Source organism: Bos javanicus, chromosome 12, assembly GCF_032452875.1.
Source record: "Bos javanicus breed banteng chromosome 12, ARS-OSU_banteng_1.0, whole genome shotgun sequence".
Lineage (NCBI taxonomy): Eukaryota > Metazoa > Chordata > Mammalia > Artiodactyla > Bovidae > Bos > Bos javanicus.
This window is the reverse complement of record NC_083879.1, coordinates 14577440-14599900: the sequence shown is the minus strand read 5'-3', so window position 1 is coordinate 14599900 and position 22461 is coordinate 14577440.

The window sequence follows — 22461 nt, the reverse complement described above, 5'->3', positions numbered from 1 at the left end:
GCCCCGGGACACCATGCCGGCATTGTGAGCAGACTAATCGCCACATACCACTCGGTTTTCCTTCCTGGACTGCGTCACAGGCCCGGAGCCCTGCGGTTCCCACATTGTTTCTGTCATCATCCCAAGAAGCATAACTCTTGAGGCTGCGTCTGAGCGGGACAGCCTGTCTCAGCACGAGCTTGGACTCTTATGTAAGTGGCTGTGGGGAGAACTGGCAGTAAACAAACATTTTTCCAGCCATTGTTTTCTTTGCCGTCTTGAAATTTTTTTTTTTTTTTCTCCTCTGGGGCCACTGCAGCTCTTCTGCCCCCAGGATGGCAGATTCCCAGCTTAGAAATGCCTTGCGCGGCATTTCCAGATTCTAAAATCAGAACGGAGTGAACCACAGTGTGCAAAGAAATGCCTGAGCATGGGAACATGTAGATGGCTTTGTCTGCAAGGGTATTTGAAGCAGCGTGTCAGCAATCTTGTCCACTCAGCTGTGCTGCTGATAGCTGTTTGGTAAGTTACATGGTCCTTCAGGACCGCAGATGGGTAAGCCAGAAGGTGACAGAACTCACTTGGGAATGGAGAAATGATTTTGTGGCTACTAAGTCTTGTCTTCTGGAGTCAAAGGCAGACTCTCTGCCTGAACAGATTTCAAACATATGAGAAAAATAGGACTATTTGTAGACACCATTTTCCCTTGAACCACTCCATCTGAGCAAATCAAAAGAAGGGCAGTTTCCAATACTGCCTTAAAACACCCTGCCTCTAACTCTGGCTACTGAATTTTGTGGAAATCCCACCCAAGTGAGCAGTTTCTGGGGTAGGGACACTCAGACAGATTCCTGCTTCACCAGGGAGCAGCCCTGGGCTTCCTGTGATTGATAGGACGTCAACTGTGAGGCTACCTGGCTTCCACTGCTTGTCTGAAGCAGTCATTTCCTCCCCCTAATCCCTCCGTCCTGTCCTCCCAACCCCCACCTTAGTAGTCTCCATTGGGAGGCCCCAGCTAAAAGGAGTGAGCCCGCACTTTCCCAGCAGGGACCAGCTGCTCTCGGGGCCCTCCCTGTGCCGAAAGCCAGGCTGATTTCTCTGTCTCTCTGAGTAATGCAAACCATTGCACAATGAATTATCAAATGCATTTGTTGTTTATCAGCGGGGGGCAGGGGTGATGGCTTCCCAGGTGGCCCAGTGGTAAAGGATCCGTCTGCTAATGCAGGAGATGGAAGAGACGCAGGTTCAGTCCCTGCATCGGGAGGATTCCCTGGAGAAGGAAATGGCAATCCACTCCAGTGTTCTTGCCTGGAAAATGCCAGGGCAGAGAAGCCTGGTGGGCTACAGTCCATGGGGTCGCAAAGAATCTGACATGGCTGAGCAACTAACACAGAGAGTGGTGGCAGCATGGATTGGGAGCACACCAGAGTCTCTTCGAGTTTTCCTTGAGGGTTCTGAGACCCCTGAGAGAGAAACTGCGTATACCCTGGACATACCACTGCACTCTTGAGAAGCCTCCACTCTGCTCATTGTCAAGGCTGGACCTGAGTCTGTATGCATCGTACCCTGCTCATCCTTTTCTCCACAACATCCACAGAACAAGGATAGGGTTACTTGGGATGGAAGAGGCCATGGAAAGCCACTTGACTCATCCTTGGTCACATAGACATAAGATCAGCTACATAATTTTAATTTTGCAGGGTCCAGTGCAAATTAAAATGTAGAGTTCCATTTTAAAAAATTATTAAGAACTTCAAGATGGTAAGTCAAGAGTTAAGACCCACACAGCTACACAAGTCACACACCCATGGAGCCTGATTTGAAATCTTTAGTTTTCTGAGTGGAGTGGCTGAAAGAGGTAAGTCATTGGAACCCGGTGTAAGGAAGTGTATGACAAAGAAGTGTCAGCTGGCTGCTTCTAGTCGGGTGCTCAGAGTGGGGAAGGCCTCCTGGGGGCACGGGGTGAATAGCAGGCACCATTCTCAGTACTTCCATATATGAAGTCATTTCATAGACACGCTGCTGCTGCTAAGTCGCTTCAGTCGTGTCCGACTCTGTGGGACCCCATAGACAACAGCCCACGAGGCTCCCCCGTCCCTGGGATTCTCCAGGCAAGAACACTGGAGTGGGTTGCCATTTCCTTCTCCAATGTATAGACATACATACATGTAATTTACATCTATACATCATGAAGCCTCACAGCAGCCATACTGAGCAGGTACTGTTATTGTCCTCTGCTTTACAGATGAGGAAACCGAGGTGCAACAGAATTTAAGAAAACACTGAGAGTTCACTCCTCAGCTTTCTGATACAGAACCTCTGTTTTTCTTTTTTCAGTAGATATTCATCTTTTATTTATTTAAAAAAATTTATTGGACTATAATAGCTTTACAATGCTGTGTTAGTTTCTGCTGTACAACAAAGTGGATCTGCTGTATGTACACATATATCCCCTTCCTCGTGAGCCTCCCTCCCACCCCAACCCCGTCCCTCCCCTCTAGGTCACCACAGAGCACCAGCTGAGTTCCCTGGGCTACACAGCAGCCCCCACTCGCTATCCATTTTACATATGATAGGGTATCTATGTCAATGTTACTCGACCTCTGTTTCCAAGTCTACCTGGACCTTAGCAGACACAGAAGGACTGAATCATGCTGAACTCGTGGATAATTGATTTCTATGCTGAAAAGCACATTTATTCTTTCATGATGACAGACACTATCATTCCAGTAATTGAAATATTCAGTTCCATAATTCAGGGCACCCCTTTGGGTACTGAGGTTCCTGGGGTGACTGAAGTCAGAAGGCTTCTCAGTGAGCACAGAGTCAAAACAAAGCTAATGGCAAAATCTCAGGGGAGATGTTGACCAGACTAACGCAAAATCCGGGAAACCATCCTCCTTGTGCTTAACTCACTTCTTCCGGGTGGGTAGAGTGCCCTCATTTGCTGGCACAGAATCTCTGTCCCACCACGCCTGGTGTCACCTCCACCACCTCATGCCAGCTGAGGTGGGTTTTCCCCTTCTTTGTTGCTTTCAGGTCTGGGATTTGACCCCAAACATCACGATCCGAGAAGTAGGCCGTTTACAGACCAGTTCTGAGGATGCTCAATCCACAGAAGTCCTGTTTATTTCTACCAGCTTCCATTTCCAAGGACAAACTGAATTTGGCCATCTATACGCTGCCTAAACTTTGCATTTAAGGAGCTCTGAAGAGAAGCAGAATATTAACGTTAAAATGAGATTGTATCGGTTGCATAATGAATGTAGGATAAAGATGCCAGGCTGGCTCCCTGGAGGTAAATCAACCCCCTAAAAGCTGCTACCTGAGTGGCACTGAGTAATTAAACCGCAAACTGCACTGGAACAGGTTTCAAGTGGGACTGAGGAAGTAGTCGTAAACTAAATGACTTCTGCATCATCAGGGGATTAGTTTTTGTTTTGTTTTGCTTTGTTTTGTTTGTAAACCTCCACTTGAAAGCTGTCTTCTCTCTGCCAGAAGTTAGGGTGGTTCAGAGATGAGTCTCCTGATGTATAGAGAAATTGCCAGAGGCGATTCTGAAGGGCATCTTCTGGGAGCCAGTTTCGAAGAGCATGATTGGATTATAAAGATGATGATAGCTAACATTAAAAATATTCTTACTATATACATGCAAGAACTGTGCTAACTGAATAAAAGTAACTATTTTCTAACAACCTTATGAGAGTATTCTCTTTTTACTGAGAAAAAATGAATTTTGGATCAGCAATTGTAAAAGAGAGAAAGGTGATGATTCTTAAACTGTGAACTAAAAGCATTAAGAACTGGCTAGTGAGAACCTACTGTATACCACAGGGATACAGTGGAGGGAACTCAACTCGATGCTCTGTGGTGATCTAGATAGGGAAGGAAACCCACAAAAGAAGGAATATGTGTATATGGATAGCCGATTCACTTTTCTGTACAGCAGAAATGAACACGACATTGTAGAGCAACTCTAATATATATATGCATATATATACAGGTATGTATAATTTTGAAAAAGAAAACAAGAATTAGCTGCAATTGGAAACTTGTCTGAGGTGGAAGGATGGTTCCAGGCAGATCAGTGTGGGCTGGATATTGGTGAAGTACATGGGAAAGGACCAGAGACCAAAATAATGAAGTGATGAAGATGAGAGAGGGTCCTGAAAGGATTAGGACAGAAAAAGAATCAGAGCAGGTATGTCTTTGGGTTAGATCCACCTGGAAAAAATTTTCCTGAGATGCCTTACTGTGTGTGTGTGTGTGTGTGCACGCTTAGTTACTCAGATGTGTCTGACTCTTTGCCACCCCGTGGACTGTAGCTCCCCAGGCTCCTCTGTCCATGGGATTCTCCAGGCAAGAATATTGGAGTGGGTTGCCATTTCCTTCTTCAGAGGATCTTCCTGACCCAGGGATGGAACAGGGTCTCCTGCATTAAAGGCATATCCTTTACCATCTGAGCCACCAGGGAGGCCCCCAGATGCCTTACTAAGAAGCGTTCAGAAAGACCAGCAGCACTACCTGCTCTCTAGTTAGGTATGAATATTAATTGTAACCAATTATATATATGTTCATTTACACTCAAGTCAACTGAGTATAGATCGGTAGGATATCATTCCGTACTGGGGATTTTGCCTTTTATCCCCTAGTCTCTTTTGCCCCATGAGAAACTTCAGCTAACAGAACATTTCCAATATGGTGAGAAGCAGAAGCCAGTTGACCAATACATAGTCACTTAGCCTTCTCTTTCTCCCCAGGAGGCGGTATAATCATATCCATTTGTAACAGAGAAAATGGTGGCTTGGAGGCACCCTGTAATTTTCACAGCAAGGGAGTTCACAGGTGAGTGGTTCAGATACGGGTATCCGATATCTCTGGCTCTTTCACCTCCAGTGGAGAATCAGGCAAACAGCAGTCCTTAGATAGGCGCAATCAACCAGGCTTATTCCTGTCTCCAGCATGCCTCCTGCCGTCCTGTCTGCATTTGCTCACGCCCCGTCACCCCCCACCAGGGGAGAGGGTTTAACCTCAGGTACCTGGTTTCTTTTAGTTCATTGCTTTACCTACTCAGGTGTGGCCTGAGAAAAGCAAGAATATGACTGTGATTTTTCTCAGCTATTTTTTAATGTTCAAATCAGCTGTTTAAAAACCAAGTCAAGATATAATAATAGGGGCTTCCCTGGTGGTTCAATGGTTAAGTACCTCCTTTGCAATTCAGGCTTGATCCCTGGTCTGGGAACTAAGATCCCACATGTTGTGGAGCAACTAAATCCATGCTCTGCAACTAGGGTCCGACGTTCAAGTAAATAAATACTCGTGTATTGTAAGTATTAATATATTAAAAGAATTATTATTTATAGTTAAAGCAAGGAATCAAACAGCACTTCTATAGCATCTATTTTGCTTTGTTTTGTTCAGTCGCTAGATTATGTCTGACTCTTTGTGACCCTATGAGCTGTAGCACGCCAGGCTTCCCTGTCCTTCACTGTCTCCCCGAGTTTTCTCAAACTCATGTCCACTGAGTCAGTGATAGCATCTACTATGTGGCAGGTATTATTGGTGTGCTCCGTGATATTTTGCTTGTGTATTCATAAAGCAGTTGGTGTGTGTGAGTGTGTGTGTGTATCTGTGTATGTGGCAAAGAATGCTAGAATTTCAGTTTTCTCCTGCTCCTGTCTTTGAACATCTCAGAATTAATTTTAGCAGGGCTGGACCTAAGCACAATCTAATTCTTACTTGTGGCACCCAAAATGGACCCGCTCTCAAGGCTGTCTGCTTGGCAAAGGGAGGGGCTTGACAAGACACAAGGGTTGGAGGCCCACCCTGGAGTTCCCCAGATCTGACCGCTCTGCGGGTGTTTATCAGAATCTGTGGTTCCTTCTCTGCTTCCTCTTATTTGGCTTCCTCCTCTGACGCCAAAAAGTCTTTCTTTTCCTGGTGAAGAGCCACATCTTAATTACCTTGTGTGCCAACGCCCTCACCCTGCTCTGGCTCCCAGGGCCGAGGCCCCAGTCTCTTGAGACTCCTGCACCCCAAGAGGCTGGAGACGGCTCCACCTCCCGTGCACACACAGCCAGGAGGGACACACGTGTTCAGTCAGGGGGAGAATTTGGCTCCCAGGATCCAAAGACACTTAAAACCAAGCTCTGCGCCGTAATTCCCCTCATAAATCTTGGCTTAAACTACAAATTATCTAGACTCTCCAATTTCACTTCCTTCTCCCCTCCTGTCAGATTCAAAGGATTGTAGACCTAAGAGAAACACTGGGTCTGAATTAAGCCAAGTCATTAACTCGATCATCATGAAGTCTCTCGTTTCACAGGGGAAGCCTGGGAATCAGGAGGTGTGGGGATAGGTGGGTCCCCAAAGCAGGGGCTCAGAAGATAGCTACATGTAATAAGGCTTTTGCAAAGGCAAACTTGCTGTGGGCTGAATAATACTGAAGATGGTATAGCCCAGATGAAACACAAAATGTAAGGCTGGCCCACCTTGCTGTGACATTATTGCCCATAATAATTGTCCTGGGTGGTATACCTCCAGAAATTTTGAAACAGGAAATCAACAAGATTTCAGGGGCTCCAGCAAGACCATAATGGCAGCTTTGGGGAGCACTGCGGCCGCTTGCAGTTATTAGCCTTCTGCCCCTACCCTGGGGTCCAGAGTGCTAGTTGATCTCTACAGCCTTCCTTCTACCCAGTTTGAGCGCAGCTTGCAGGCCTCCCTGGCCCGGCACACAAATGACGTGACAAAGGCAAACACTGGCAGTGGGTTCTAAGGCAGGCCTGAGGCAGGGATTTCCCAGGATTTGTTGTCAGAGGCACCCTGCTCCAGGGGTCAGGGAGCCAGGTGGAACAGCCGTGAGTCAGGCCGAGAGAATTTCAACACCCACTCTGCAAGAGGCTGTTTAATTATATCTGTTACCTTCAACAAAAAGGTCACCCAATCTGTAGTAAATGATTAATTGCTGATCGCTGTGCATACTGTTCCCATCCTAATTCCTTTACATTTTTGGTTAATTTTTGTAGGAAAACCAGACTGTGCTTCGTTTTGCTCTGTTAGTTGCTCAGTCGTGTCCAACTCTTTGTGACCCCATGGACTGTAACCTATGGGGTGGTAAGTGCAGTCGATATGCAGCTGGGGAGCTGGTTCCCTTTCATGGATCCTTTGCAAACAGCTCTGGGTAGTATGGAAGGCTGAGGGTGGGCGGCATGGTACTCCACTTGAAATTCAAATTCTGGTATAAGTTGTCCCACCCAAGTCAAAGAATGGTTGGCAACCAGTTGAGTAACTGTGGCCAGAGCAAGGTAGGAAGGAAGGATGTGGGTTTCTAGAGAGCACATTCCATTTACGCCACACCAGGACTGCACTCGGGGTCCTCCAGCCCCCAGCCCGTGTCCTCGGCCTTTGGAGCTACGGACCCTGGAAGACCAGGGTCCCCTCTCAGGACCTGTCAGCATTTTTCCTGAGAAGAAGCCGTGCTCAGAGTCTCCTTGAGCATCGGTCATGTTTTTGTTGTTACAGCAACGGCAAAGGGGCGGGAGGACACCTCTGGAACTCGGTCTATAACTGGTCACGACAACCCAGCCCCTTCATTTCCCTCAAAAGCATAATTGTCAAGAGTCTGAATTGTTGGAGATAATTTTTAGGAGAGATGATGGGAGTCAGGGATTGATAGATGAGGATAGTGTCAGACACACTCTGATCATTTCTTCACCTCTTTTCCTACGTTTTTTCTACATGTGTGTGTGTATCAGTCTCTCAGTCAGGTCCAACTTTGTGACCCTGTGGGCTGTAGCCCACCAGGCTCCTCTGTCCATGGGGTTCTCCAGGCAAGAATACTGGAGGGGGTTGCCACTTCCTTCTCCAGGAGATCTTCCTGACCCAGGGATCAAACTTGTCTCTCCTGCATTGACAGGCAGATTCTTTACCACTGAACCACCTGGGAAGCCCTTTTTCTACATGATATTCATTTAGTGTTTGTCATAAGCTCCAGAATAAACAGAAACACATTGTCTGAAACCATACCTAGGAACCAGCCCAGTTTCCCAGGGCTTGAAACTTAGCAACTATGGGGGCCTCATTTAAGAAATTTGAATGTTTATTCAAAATTAGGATAGAAATAAAAATAAATGCAAATTTCAAAATAATGACAAATACCACAAACATTGACAAAAATCCAGAAAAATCCCATACTGTTTTTATTAACTAACTGCTGGTGAAGTGAAGTGAATGTTCAGTCATGTCCAGCTCTTTGCGACTCCATGGACTACACAGCCCATGGAATTTTCCAGGCCAGAATACTGGAGTGGGTAGCTGTTCTCTTCTCCAGGGGATCTTCCCAACCCAGGGATTGAACCCAGGTCTCCTACACTGCAGGCGGATTCTTTACCATTGAGCAACCAGAGAAGCCCTGTAACCATTATACACAGAGGCAACTGTGAACCATATAAATATATCCCATTAAACCCAAACCAATCGTATCTCCAATTCACCTTTGCCTCAGCAAAGTCCCAAAGGCTGTAGCCACTTTAAGCCAACCTGTACAAGGGTGAGTGTGATGACAGCGATGTCAGAGCAGAAGAGGTAGTCTAAACTGATCTAAGTTAAAATATTTCACTGTTGCAAATTTTGCAAAACTCTTGTGACTGTGGGCCCTGTAGCTTCATTAGCATCACAGTCAATCTGCCTTTGCTCGGATCTTTTTTCAAGCCCAGTTCAGTGCTTAATGAATAGCTCTTAATTGAAGAAATTAATCTGGAAAAGACAGTGAAGAATGAGGAAAGAAGACATCAAAGGTGTGACTGCTGGTAGCCATGTATGTGATAAGCAGCATCTCAGTCTAATGTGAGTCCAAGGGAGTAGCCAGGTGGTCGGTCTGAGATGCTCCAGAAATCTTCGAGGGATGCCATAGGCTGGGGATCTGGTTTTTCTACCATGATAGTTTCCAAAAGCACAAAGCCATTTTGGCTGTTAGTGAAGGTGAGAAGACAGCCTGAATATACAAGAGTAAAAGGGAATAGAGGTTAGAGAAGGAGTAGGAAAGGAATGACAAAAAATGATGACAGGCAGACAACAAAGCACAAAGGTTAGAGCTACAGAAATAGGTCCAATATGGAGTTAGGTTTGTTCTTCTCTGTTACAGTAATACTTGCAGGTACGTATCTTGGAGGTAGAACTGAGAAGACTTGCGAAACAATTGGAAGAGCATATACAAAAGTGAGGAGGAGGATAGGGTTATCAACTGATGAAAAAGGGAAGATGAGAGAGACAGAATTTTAGTGGCAAAATTTGGCTGTCTGTGTTTGCAATACCTAATGACTAAGAGGTCACAAAATGGGTGACCTGGAGCCCACGGAGAAGGTAGGGACTGAATTTCTGTACTATCGGTTTTATTAGTTCCTATTGATTCTTCAGTCCATAGGGTCGCAAAAGAGTTGGACATGACTTGGTGACTAAACAACAACACTGATTCTTCCACAACGATGTGAGCAGCCAGACAAACACATAGTTCACATTTTGCCTTTGCCACCTGTGACCAGTTGATAGTTGTTCATCAAAAATGAGCAAAGAAGAGTTATGGCTGCAAGGAACTGCCCACCAGGACTCATTTCTCTGACCCTCTTACACTTAGATAGAAATCAGTGGCTCAAGATTCCAGGCCAAGGAAAGACAATCACAGAATAGAGAGTGCATGCGTGTGCTAAGTCGCTCAGTCATGTCTGACTCTTTGCAACCCTAGGAACCTGTAGCCCACCAGGCTCCTCTGTCCATGGGATTCTCCAGGCAAGAATACTGGAGTGGATTGCCATGCCCTCCTCCACGGGATCTTCCTGACCCAGGGATAGAACGCAAGTCTTTTGTGTCTCCTGCCTCGACAGGCAGGTTCTTTACCACTAGCATCACCTGGGAAGCTAGGCCAAAGAAAGAGAGTCACAGAATAGAAGAGTAGTTGTATCTTACTAGTCTGTCTCTTCTTCCCTGTTTAGCTGGCTGGTTACAGAAGATAATATGCCCCTTGGGCAGTATTTCTCAGCCTTGGCATTAATGACATTTTGGGCCAGAAAATTCTTTGTTGCAGGATATTTCCTGTGCATTGAAGAATGTATAGGAGAATTCCCGACCTCTACCCACTAGATGCCAGTAGTATCCCCACAATAGTGACAGTCAAAAATATAACCAGAGCTTCCCTGGTGGCTCAGTGGTAAAGAATCCACCGGCCAATGCAGGAGACAAGGGTTCGATCCCTGGTCTAGGAAGATCCCACGTGCTGCAGGGCCACTAAGCCCGTGCACCACATCTACTGAGCCTGTGCTCTAGAGTCCACGTGCCGCGACTATTGAAGCCCAGTGCCCTTAGAGCCAGTGCTTGAGAACAAGAGAAGCCGCTGCAGTGAGAAGCCCACACACCACGGCTAGAGAGTAGTCTCCACTCACAGCAACTAGAGAAAAGCCAACGGAGCAATGAAGACCCAGCACAACCAAAAATAAATAAACATTAAGGAAATATATCTCCAGACATTGCTAAATGTCTTCAGGGGTAAAATCACTTCTGATTGAAAACCACTACCCTGGAGTAAACATCTCCAACCTCTGGGATTGAATGCCTGATGATCTGAGGTGGAGCTGGTGTAATAATGAAAGAAATAAAGGGCACAATAAATGCAATGCACTTGAGTCACCCTGAAACCACCCCCTAAGCCCATCTATGGAAAACTTGTCTTCTACAAAACTGGTCCCTGGTGGCAAAAGTGTTGGGGATCACAGCTCTGGTGGATGGTGAAGCAATAAAACGAAAGAGGACTGAACCTCTGCATAGAGAAAAGCCACCACTTGCTGACCAGAAAAAACCACATTGTAGTTTCCAATGAGTAAAATAAATGTTTATTGTCTTAAGTCACTAATGTACCATTATGGGCTTCTTTGTTACAGCAGCTATTACTCTAGCCAGCCCAACACTAGACTAATGATGTAAGTAAAAACAAAAGCAGCTAAAACCACAACCTTTTTGTCTCTTTAACACCACTCATGACGGCGTGACTCTCCATAAATCATTCCACTTCTCTGAGCCTTAGTTTTTTTTCTTATCTGAAAACAAGTAATGTTGGGCACATGCCTTCCAAACACTTAAGACTACAAATCACAGACAAAAATACATCGTGGTCCAGGACACACACAAGAGTTTCACAGAGCAATACTTATTACTCTGAGCAGATAATTTTAGTATAGCTGGGATACTGCTCTATCGTTAAAGTTATGGCTATAAAAAGTCTGTAAGAAAATGGGAAAATGATGATTTTACTGTGTTGAAAAGTAAGAAGTTTTAACTGAGCTCTTTCCCATGGCAATCATCCCAAGGACGATGCATAAAAACCCATTTTTGTGTAGAAATGTTGTTTTTCTAATAGAAAGGAAACCTAATACTACATTTTAAATCCAAAGAAAACCCAAGTTTTGGCCTCTGCAGTGTTTCTGACAGACTATATAATCTATAAAAGTGGTGTGAGGAAAATATGTTGCTTCCACCAGGAATTCTGGTGGGAGAGAGAATGACATTATTTGTAGCACTTTCCAAGGGCCAGCCCTATATAAATATAAGGTGTTATTCTCCCTGCCCTTCATAACTAGCAAGAAAAAATATTACGAAACCTCTTGTTTAAAAAAATAAGACTTTGAATGCTGAGTAATTGTTGTCGTAGACATTCGATAGAGCATAGAAGTCAAACTCAAAGGTAATAACCTATTTCCTTGTCTAAACTCTTTTCCTTGATTGAAAAAATTCTGGCTTAAATCTATGGACTACAGCTGCAGTGGAAGTGAAGGAACTGGTCTCTGTTGATATGTCTGCCTTTCTGGAGCCTTCTGTGGAAATTTTTATGGGAAGCAAGATATACTAGAGTTCCTGAGATGGTAGAAGGACAGTCCTGAAGATTCCAATTTTTCCTAGAGGGCCTCAAAATTCATTTCTTTGCAACAGCGTCTAGTGGGGGTTATTCATTACTTTGTCAATTGGTTCCAGAAGTTGGTCAGCTGTTTTGATATCTCTCCAGGGAGTTATCTTTTGTTGGTCACAGCACAGATTCTTCCAAAGATTGAAGTTGCTTGGACTTCAATTACCTGTGAAGTCACTTTTGGAAAGGTCAAAAGGAGTATCAAGGGTACCATTTTCATGCTTTTTCTACCCAGGAATCTTAGTGTTTCATGCATCAGTGGATAAGAAGAGAAATTATGGAATGTGAAAGAGGGAGATTTTAAACAGACCTCAGGCAAAGGATGGGGCTGGATATAAATAGAAAATATCTATGGAGATATATTTCTTATTTCAGAATCATAGAATGGAACATTATCACAATTAATCATTCTAAAACTCTCTAGCCTTGAGGTTCCTGGGCACTCTTATAAATAATAATAATTAAGAACATTGTAATGAAAATAATAGTAACTGTGGTAAAAATCTCGGAGAAGGCAATGGCACCCCACTCCAGTACTCTCACCTGGAAAATCCCATGGACAGGGCAGCCTGGTGGGCTGCAGTCCATGGGGTTGCGAAGAGTTGGACACGACTGAGCGACTTCACTTTTCACTTTCACGCATTGGAGAAGGAAATGGCAACCCACTCCAGTGTTCTTGCCTGGAGAATCCCAGGGACGGGGGAGCCTGGTGGGCTGCCGTCTATGGGGTCGCACAGAGTCGGACACGACTGAAGCAACTTAGCAGCAGCAGCAGCAGTAAAAATCTAGTGATTTTTTTAAACTAAGGGCTGGATATTGTACCAAACTCTTTATCTGTATCATTTCTTTTAATGCTCACAATAACCCAAGAGGTAAATTTCATTGTTGTGCCAATTTTGCTTAAGGAGTGTTAATAACTTGCCCAAATACCAAAGCCAACATTGGATACTGTGAAGATTTGAAGTTGAGACGGTTAGAATCAAAAGGTTCAGGTTGCTAGCCAGTAAGCTATGCTGTCTTCTTGATGCCAATGAGATGTCCCTGGTGGAAGTAGGTATGAATTCCAGAGCAGGTTTCATGCGTAATCAGTGCTAATAACACCACTTATGGTGATGGCATCCACTTCTGTTGACATCTTTTCCTTTCTTTAAAAAATTAGGACTTTCTTTCTCCAAAGTCCTAATGTACTAGATCTGAGGCACTGTGAAAACATTTTTTTGCTCCTTTCACATTTGCCAGTTTACAATGTTCCTTAAGTGATCCCTCTCTCTTCTGGAAATAAATGCACTGCCCATGACTACATGCTACTTGGCTATGTCATGTCCAGTCAAGTGACAGTGATTGGTACAGACCTGGGCAGGTGATTCAGCTGGGCGAATCAGAGTCCTTCCCTGAGACCTTTCCAACTGAAGATAATAAGAAGACTATTACATGAGCCAAAATATCATATCACCTTTTGGGAGGTCTTATTTCATGTTGAGTTTTTGAAAGAGTCCTGATTATTTATAATATAAACTTACCCCAGGTCTTTTCAATTTTTGTTTGATTATGTGTGCGTGCTCATTTTCTCAGTAGTATCTGACTTTGTGATCCCCATGGACTGTAGCTCACTAGGCTCCTCTGTCCATGGGATTAACTCAGCAATAATACTGGAGTGGATTGCCATTTTCTCCTCCGGGGAACTTCCTAACCCAGAGATCAAAACTTCTTTCCTGCATCTCCATCATTGTCAGGTGGATTCCTTACCACTGAGCAACCTGGGAAGCCTATTTTGTTTTATTTTTAAGTTAAGTTGCTCAGTCTTATCCGACTCTATGAGACCCCATGGACTGCAGCATGCCAGGCCTCCCTGTCCATCACCAACTCCTGGAGTTTACTCAAACTCATGTCCATCGAGTCAGTGATGCCATCCAACCATCTCATCTTCTGTCATCCTCTTCTCTTCCCACCTTCAATCTTTCCCAGCATCAGGGTCTTTTCCATTGAGTCAGTTCTTCACATCAGGTGGCCAAAGGATTGGAGGTTCAGCTTCAACATCAGTCCCGTCAATGAGTATTCAGGACTGATCTCCTTTAGGATGGACTGGTTGCATCTCCTTGTTGTCCAAGGGACCCTCAAGAGTCTTCTCCAACACCACAGTTCAAAAGCATCAATTCTTCAGCGCTCGACTTTCCTTATGGTCCAACTCTCACATCCATACATGACTACTGGAAAAACCATAGCTTTGACTAGACAGACCTTTGTTGGCAAAGTAATGTCTCTGCTTTTGAATATGCTATCTACGTTGGTCATAACTTTTCTTCCAAAGAGCAAGCATCTTTTAATTTCATGGCTGCAGTCACCATGTCCAGTGATTTTGGAGCCCCCCCAAATAAAGTCTCTCACTGTTTCCACTGTTTCCCCATCTATTTGCCATGAAGTGATGGGACCAGATGCCATGATCCTAGTTTTCTGAATGTTGAGTTTTAAGCCAACTTTTCCACTCTCCTCTTTCACTTTCATCTAGAGGCTCTTTAGTTCCCTCTTCACTTTCTGCCATAAGGGTGGTGTTATCTGGATATCTGAGGTTATTGATATTTCTCAATATCTATTGAGAAATAGATATAGATATCTATCTATTATTGGTATTTCTCAATATCTATTTCTCAGTATCTACTGATATTGATATTTGCCATTGCCTTTCTTTGGGATTGGGATGAAAACTGCCCTTTTCCAGTCCTGTGGCCACTGCTGAGTTTTCCAAATTTGCTGGCATATTGAGTGCAGCACTTTCACAGCATCATCTTTCAGGATTTGAAAGAGCTCAACTGGAATTCCATCACCTCCACTAGTTTTGTTCATAGTGTTGCTTCCTAAGGCCCACTTGACTTCACATTCCAGGATATCTGGCTCTAGGTGAGTGATCACACCATCGTGATTATCTGGGTCATGAAGATCTTTTTTGTGTAGTTCTTCTGTGTATTCTTGCCACCTCTTCTCAATATCTTCTGCTTCTGTTAGGTCCATACCATTTCTGTCCTTTATTGAGCCCATCTTTGCATGAAATGTTCCCTTGGTATCTCTAATTTTCTTGAAGAGATCTCTAGTCTTTCTCATTCTATTGTTTTCCTCTATTTCTTTTCACTGATCAGTGAGGAAGGCTTTCTTATCTCGCCTTGCTATTCTTTGAAACTCTGCGTTCAAATGGGTGTATCTTTCCTTTTCTCCTTTGCCTTTCGCTTCTCTTCTTTTGTTTTATTCCCTTCACCTCTTCTGTTTTATTGTAGGTCCCAGTAAACTCTAGCTATAGGAGAATTTGGTTTTGTACCAATGAAGTCCAAGAAGTTCATTTGAAAAATGAGAGCATTTGAAAAATAATATAAAGATGAGGAATGGGTACCTATAAGGATACATTCTCATTGTAAGTGTTTGAGGCCAAGGGAAGTTTTAATATTTCTTCTCAAAAGATTTGTTTAAATATGGTAAGAAATTTTCATACGAATAGATACTGGGGTAGATGTCATCCTACCTAAATGTAGGAGAGTCCTGAGGATTTTCTAGATCTAATCTCTTCTATCTTACTCCAAATTTGAAGACTCATCATATTTTAAGCTTTAGAAAATATTTCTCCTCTGGGTGTTTCTGTTTGTGTAAATTATCTATATTTGGAATGCATGTTTTTTCAGTGGAACTTTTCTCCATTGTGTACATCTTTTCCACCCCTAGGGACATATAAGGAAAAAAAAAAAAAGCTTATTTTTCCATCTAAATGGAGGTTTGTGCTAAACACAAAAATCTAGCTACAAGTAAATTATGCTCTGATCTTGAAGGATAAAATAAACACAAAGCAATGCAGAGTTGGATTTTGCCAGAGCCAAATGGAACATGACGTCCAGAAGTTTCCAACTGCGTTCCAAAATTAGAAGAAATCTTGGCAAAATGCATATTCATGTCCCATTAGGAATTTTATCATTGGAACTCTGTGCTGGCTCCTCCATGCCTTATTCATTCCAGTAGCTCCCAGGAGGCCTGAAGACCAGACTCCTTGTGTTCTGAAGCTGCCCTTGGGTCTGCTTGTTCCAACTCTGCCTCAGTTAGGATGAAAACAGAGCATCAAAAACCAGTGATCTAAGCCTTGAACAACCAATTCCAGCCCCATTTCTTCTAGGAAGTTCAGTTTTTGCTTCTGAATTTATGCACGGAATAGTTATCTTACTTGGGCTTCCCTGGTGGTTCTGTGATAAAGAATCCATCTGCCAATGCAGGAGCTGTGAATTCAGTCCATGGATTGGGAAGATGCCCTGGAAAAGGAATTGGAAACGCACTCCAGTATTCTTGCCTGGGAAATCCCATGGACAGAGGAGCCTGGCAGGCTACAGTCCATGGGGCTGCAAAAGAGTCAGACACAACTTAGCAACAAAACAACAACAGGTATCCTACTTGGTTTTACAGCTGTAGCCCTCTCAGAAGCATTTGGTGGTAGCTGCTGGGTCTAAGCCTTTTGGTTGGGCGGTGAGCTCTGGGCTCCAATGATAGTCTCTCTGGATTATACATTCTGTAAGAGGTAGTTCATTTCTAGAAGGGAGACCATCTTGGATAGGCAGTCTGGTTCAAGTGTGAGAGTATGGGAGTTCCTATGAGAAAGTTCTTAATTGAAGATAGTCATGTGGTTGCCAATTAATGTCAGGCAACTTTTAATACTTGCTGAGTTGCCTTCCAGGGGCTAGGATGCCAAACTTTTTCACCAAAACAGACTTGAGGCTCTTCTTTCTTTTGTTCATGGGAACTCTTAGCACAGGACTTCATCTTATCTCTCACTACTCATTATAATGTCAGAGTGTAGTGCTTTCATCAACTAGTGTCCTCGTGGCCCCGTAATGTGTTGTGTTCCTTTGGAACCTCAAGATTTCACTCATTCCAGCTTCCTCCATGGAATGTTTCCTTCCACTTCACTCTATAAATGCCATTCATTATCCAAGGCCATCTCAAATCTTCTTACTTCAGTGTGAGGCACAGCCCACTTTGGTTGCTTGCATGTCTCTTTTCTTATTGCTTCCATCATGCAATCATTACTTCATTAATATTCAGTCTTTTACTTTTCTGCACTTGTGTCCCACAGTTGTCCCAAAGCATTTTGAAGTCAGGGCACATATATCAGACTTTCTTATATTTCTTGTAACTCGAAAGATAAGTACTTGAGATTTGCTAAAAGTTGAACTTAAGTACGTCAAGGCTGTATACTGTCACCCTGCTTATTTAACTTATATGCTGGGCTGGATGAAGCACAAGTTGGAATCAAGATTTCCAGGAGAAATATCAATAACCTCAGATACGCAGATTACACCACCCTTATGGCAGAAAGTGAAGAGGGAACTAAAGAGCCTCTAGATGAAAGTGAAAGAGGAGAGTGGAAAAGTTGGCTTAAAACTCAACATTCAGAAAACTAGGATCATGGCATCTGGTCCCATCACTTCATGGCAAATAGATGGGGAAACAGTGGAAACAGTGAGAGACTTTATTTGGGGGGGCTCCAAAATCACTGGACATGGTGACTGCAGCCATGAAATTAAAAGATGCTTGCTCTTTGGAAGAAAAGTTATGACCAACCTAGATAGCATATTCAAAAGCAGAGACATTACTTTGCCAACAAAGGTCTGTCTAGTCAAAGCTATGGTTTTTCCAGTAGTCATGTATGGATGTGAGAGTTGGACCATAAGGAAAGTCGAGCGCTGAAGAATTGATGCTTTTGAACTGTGGTGTTGGAGAAGACTCTTGAGGGTCCCTTGGACAACAAGGAGATGCAACCAGTCCATCCGAAAGGAGATCAGTCTGGAGTATTCACTGGAAGGACTGATGTTGAAGCTGAAACTCCAATCCTTTGGCCACCTGATGTGAAGAACTGACTCAATGGAAAAGACCCTGATGCTGGGAAAGATTGAAGGTGGGAGGAGAAGGGGATGACAGAGAATGAGATGGTTGGATGGCATCACCAACTTGACGGACATGGGCCTGGGTAAACTCTGGGACCTGGCGTGCTGCAGTCCATGGGGTCACAAAGAGCTGGACATGACTGAGCGACTGAACTGAACTGAACTTAAATCTAACAAAAGAGCAAAATCTTTAGATTAAAAACTACAGAGATAAATTAAACTAAAAACTACTGAGATAAAGACTTAAGTAAATGAAGGTATACACCACGCTCATGGATTGGAAGGCTTAATATTTTAATGAAAAGAATATATACATAAACACAAGAAAGGCAAAGATTTCATAATGCATTTATGAATTATATGATGCACTAAACATAAAATTGACATAGAAAACGAGAACTTCTGTTTAGCCAAAGATACCATGAAAAGAGGAGAAACGAAGTCATGGATTGGAAGAAAATATTAGCAAATTATATATCTGACAAAAGACTTATATCCAAAATATATAGCAATCTACATATTAATAAGAAAAAGGATGGACATCTCAACAGAAAAATGTGCGATAGACTTAAGGAGGTAGTTTCCAAATGAGAAAATACAAATGGCTAATAAACATGAAAAGATGTCTAATTTCGTTAGTCCTCAGGAAAACACAAAATAAAAACATGAACTTACAAAGCATAGTCATCAGAGCAGCTAAAATGATATTCACTTAGTACCAAGAGTAGGAGAGAATTTGAGCTCTTTGGAGTTCTTGCATGCTGTTATCATAAAATGGTAGTGTATGGTTGACACAGTCACTTTTCAAATCTACTTAGCAGGATCTACTAAATCTGAGGAAATATAGCATATGAATCAGCATTTCCATCCAGGTATATATATGAGTATGATTGCTCATCAAAAGACCTGTAGGAAGAAGATTCATAATAAGCACTGGGTGTAATCACCAAAAAGTGGAAACAACTCAAATATTCACTACCCGCAGATTAAGAAAGATAAATGTGGCATCGTTCTTTCATTTCATTCATTCAGTCACTGAGTCATTCTCTTTGTGACCCATGGACTGTATGTAGCCTGCCAAGCTCCTCTGTCCATGGGATTTTCCAGGCAAGAATACTGGAATGGGTCGTCATTTTCTTCTCCAGAGGATCTTCCCGGATCACGGATCAATCCTGAGTCTCCTGCACTGGCAGGCGGATTCTTTAACACAGAACCACCAGGGGAGCCAGACTCGCTTTGACAAAATGTGGCATATCCATACAGTGAAGTTCTTTCAGCAACAAGAATGAGCAAACTATTGTTACATGCAAACATCTGGATGAACCTCACAGACACATTATTAAGCCGAAGAAGTCTGCTTAATAAGAGTACATTTTCTATGATTCCATTTCTTTAAAGTTCAAAAAGAGGCAAAACTAATCTATGGTAACCAGGAGGGCTTTCATGGATGCATAATGTTCTATTTCTTCATCTAGATGGTAGTTACAAGGATTTGCTATTTCTCTGCCAATTCACGGAACTGTATACTTATGATTCGTACATTTTTTTTTCCTGTTTGTAAGAAGCATTTATATTTAAAAGCAGAAGGTTTTGTCCTAAGACAATGACCTGTCATTCATCAGGGATTTTTACCACTGCTTATAAGTGGAAAATGAGGAAAGTTTGACTGAATAAACAGACTCGTAAATCTGATTTTAAACTTCATCTTGACCTTGAAAAGGCTAAGCTGGTTTGAGCTACTCAGCTCCTCCTGCTTCAACACATTTACTCATAAAACCATTTTATAGATGTTGCTTTGCTTTCAACACGGAAAGCATTTTTATTAATAACATTCACATCCTCATTATCTCCCCATTGTAGTTCATCTCCTGGCTTAGAATTGCCTAAGTCTCTCTCATGACCATGATCTTGTTGAATCTTGCATTATAATTGTATGTATTTTTTTCTTATTCCACCATCCCTACCTGCTCAGGGCAAAGTAGACCTGTGCTGCTCAGTTTAATACACAGGAAGAGCTTGAGGCTGGATTAAAAAAAATAATAATTTAATTGGATTAACTGCAAGGTTCAGGGTTACAAGCTAAGCAGGTGGTTTTGGCTATATCTGGCTGTGCTTCAAATTCTCCTTGTGGTGAATTGGGTTAAGAGTTCACCATTCCCGCCAAAACCCAGCTGGGTGCTGAGGCATCTTTGCTCCAGTCTGCAAGACCACATTCTTCATTTCCCAAAGTTATTCTTGGGCATTCAGGTTTGCTTAGGATATTTCAACCCGAACCTTCTTGATTGTTAAAGGCAAATTGGAAAACATACTCTCCTGCTTTTGTGTACATGCTTAGTTGCTCAGTCATGTCCATCTCTTTCTGACCCCCATGGACAGTAGCCCACCAGGGTCCTCTGTCCATGGGGATTCTCCAAGTAAGAATACTGGAGTGAGCTGTCATGCCCTCCTCCAGAGGATCTTCCTTCCCAGGCCAGGGATCGAACCCAGATCTCCTGCATTGCGGGCAGAATCTTTATCATCTGAGCCAGCAAGGAAGCCCTGCTTTTGTGTAAATTATATTAATTATACTAAAGTGAGGTAAAAGAACCTTGGATTTGCACTTTAGAAGTCCTGAATTTAAAATACTTCTACTTGAGCACTTTGGAACCTTGGTCGTGGGGTGAGGGAGGGGAGCTTGGCACCTATTTCCATATCTTCCCCCAATGCGACAGTAATGCCCCCCCACCACAGGATTATCAGAAGGACTCGTTCATACATATGTGCACTCAGCTTAAAGCATTCAACATTTATTCCCAACACTATAGCATGTCAACCACTCCAGTAGCTCCAGGGACCCTTGAAAGATTCATAGTCCAGTTGGTAAGGAAAATGTGTGACCAAGTCAGTTCAGTATTTCTCAACTGATTTTTCAGTATTGGCCTCTAAAGGGCCTTCTTAGACATTTTATTCCCTAACCCTTCTCCATGATGTTTTAATACCACACATATACTGGATGAATATGTATGCATTTCTGTGCTTTATGATAAAAACTAAGCTTCTTCCAACCCCCTCCTTCAAGGACTATTGCTCATCCCCTTGAGGGAATATCCACTCTGTTGACAATGAAGGAAAGTTTAAAGGGGGGCTGTGGTGAGTGCAGTAGGAAAAAGAAATACCAGCTGTAGAGCCTCAAAGCCTGCCCATGGATGGGGGAGACCACTTGTGATAGGTGCTGCGAGGGAAGACTTCAGGGGGAAAGCGAGGTGCTGGAGCTCACAAAGGACAGGTCAGGACTGCCCGGCAGCTACGGAGAAGGGCGGGCCCTGCGGCTTTTCTCACAAGGGGCTGTGAGGCAGAGTGCCTCTGCAGGTGGGTGCGGGTGGGGAGGCCCCGCGGCAGTGATGCAGGGCCCTGAATGCCGAGCCCAAGAGCAGACCTTACCCCGCGACCCTGGGGACAAGAAGGTCCTTAAGCAGGAGACTGACTTGATCAGATTTATACATCTACAAGGTCACTCAAGCTTCTGTGTGACTAAGGCAGGGAAAGCAGGTCAGAGACTATTAGAGAATTTAAAAGCCGAGACTCACGAGGACTTGAATGAGAGCAGTTGCCCTTGAGGATGAGAGAGGAGGGAAGATTTTGAGATAGTATTAAGTGAAACCCCTTCTGTGACAGCATTTGACCTGCTGTTGGTCACTGATAAAAGGGCTTATCACTAAAACTCAAACCTTTTGGTGGCTTGACATTGCAGATGCTTCCAGAGGTCTCAGAACATGACTGTCTGCATTTCTCAGTGGCCTGAGGTTTGCTATCTGTTAAATCAGTGTTTCCTTTGAGGTGAGACTGAGCAGAGTAAACCTAGCCAGCAGGCTGCGAGGGGACCTAACGGGCTGGGTGCTGACCCCTGAGCTGAATGACTTCAGAAATTGTGTGTGTCTCAACAAGAAAGCATGGGCCACGGACGGTCCTAGACCCGTGCAGACGTTACATGCTGACTTCAGATGCTCCCTTTCCACTCAGCTCCAGCAGATCTGAATCCACAGACTCCATCAGATGCTGCACACCCCACCCATTCTGCCTGTTCTGCTCTCTTCTGGGCACCTCTTGACCTGCTACCAAGACCCTCCGTTTTGGTGGAGGATCAGAGGAAATGGGAAATGTTCCCTCCTCCTGTTTCCAGACTCAGCCTTGGACAGATAATATCCAGCCAACCGTTCAAGGCTTATTCCCACATAGGCCCCTTGCTCCTGACCCTTGCCTTGGTTCCTGGGTATAAGAAATAGTCAGGACTGAGATAAGAGAAAAGAGAACAATACTGTGTTTGAATTTGTTCAGCAAAATATAAACGAGGGACATAAAACAAGACAGTTGACAATACATTTCAAATGGTATCATAGAAATCACGTATAACTAAATATTGGCAGTCACTGCCCTCTGAGTCATCTGTCTTTTGCCACGGCCCCTTGTCCTCAGTCCATCTGGGACAGGCTGGGACCTGGACCATTTGCTGCAGTGCTTGCACCTGGCCAAACATCTCCTCGAGCCACAAAATGCCAATAAACTATAAGGGACTAAGAATAACTGCGTGCATGCACCATTCATGTACCTTTGGGGCAATTTATGATACAAAAAGACCAAAAAAGT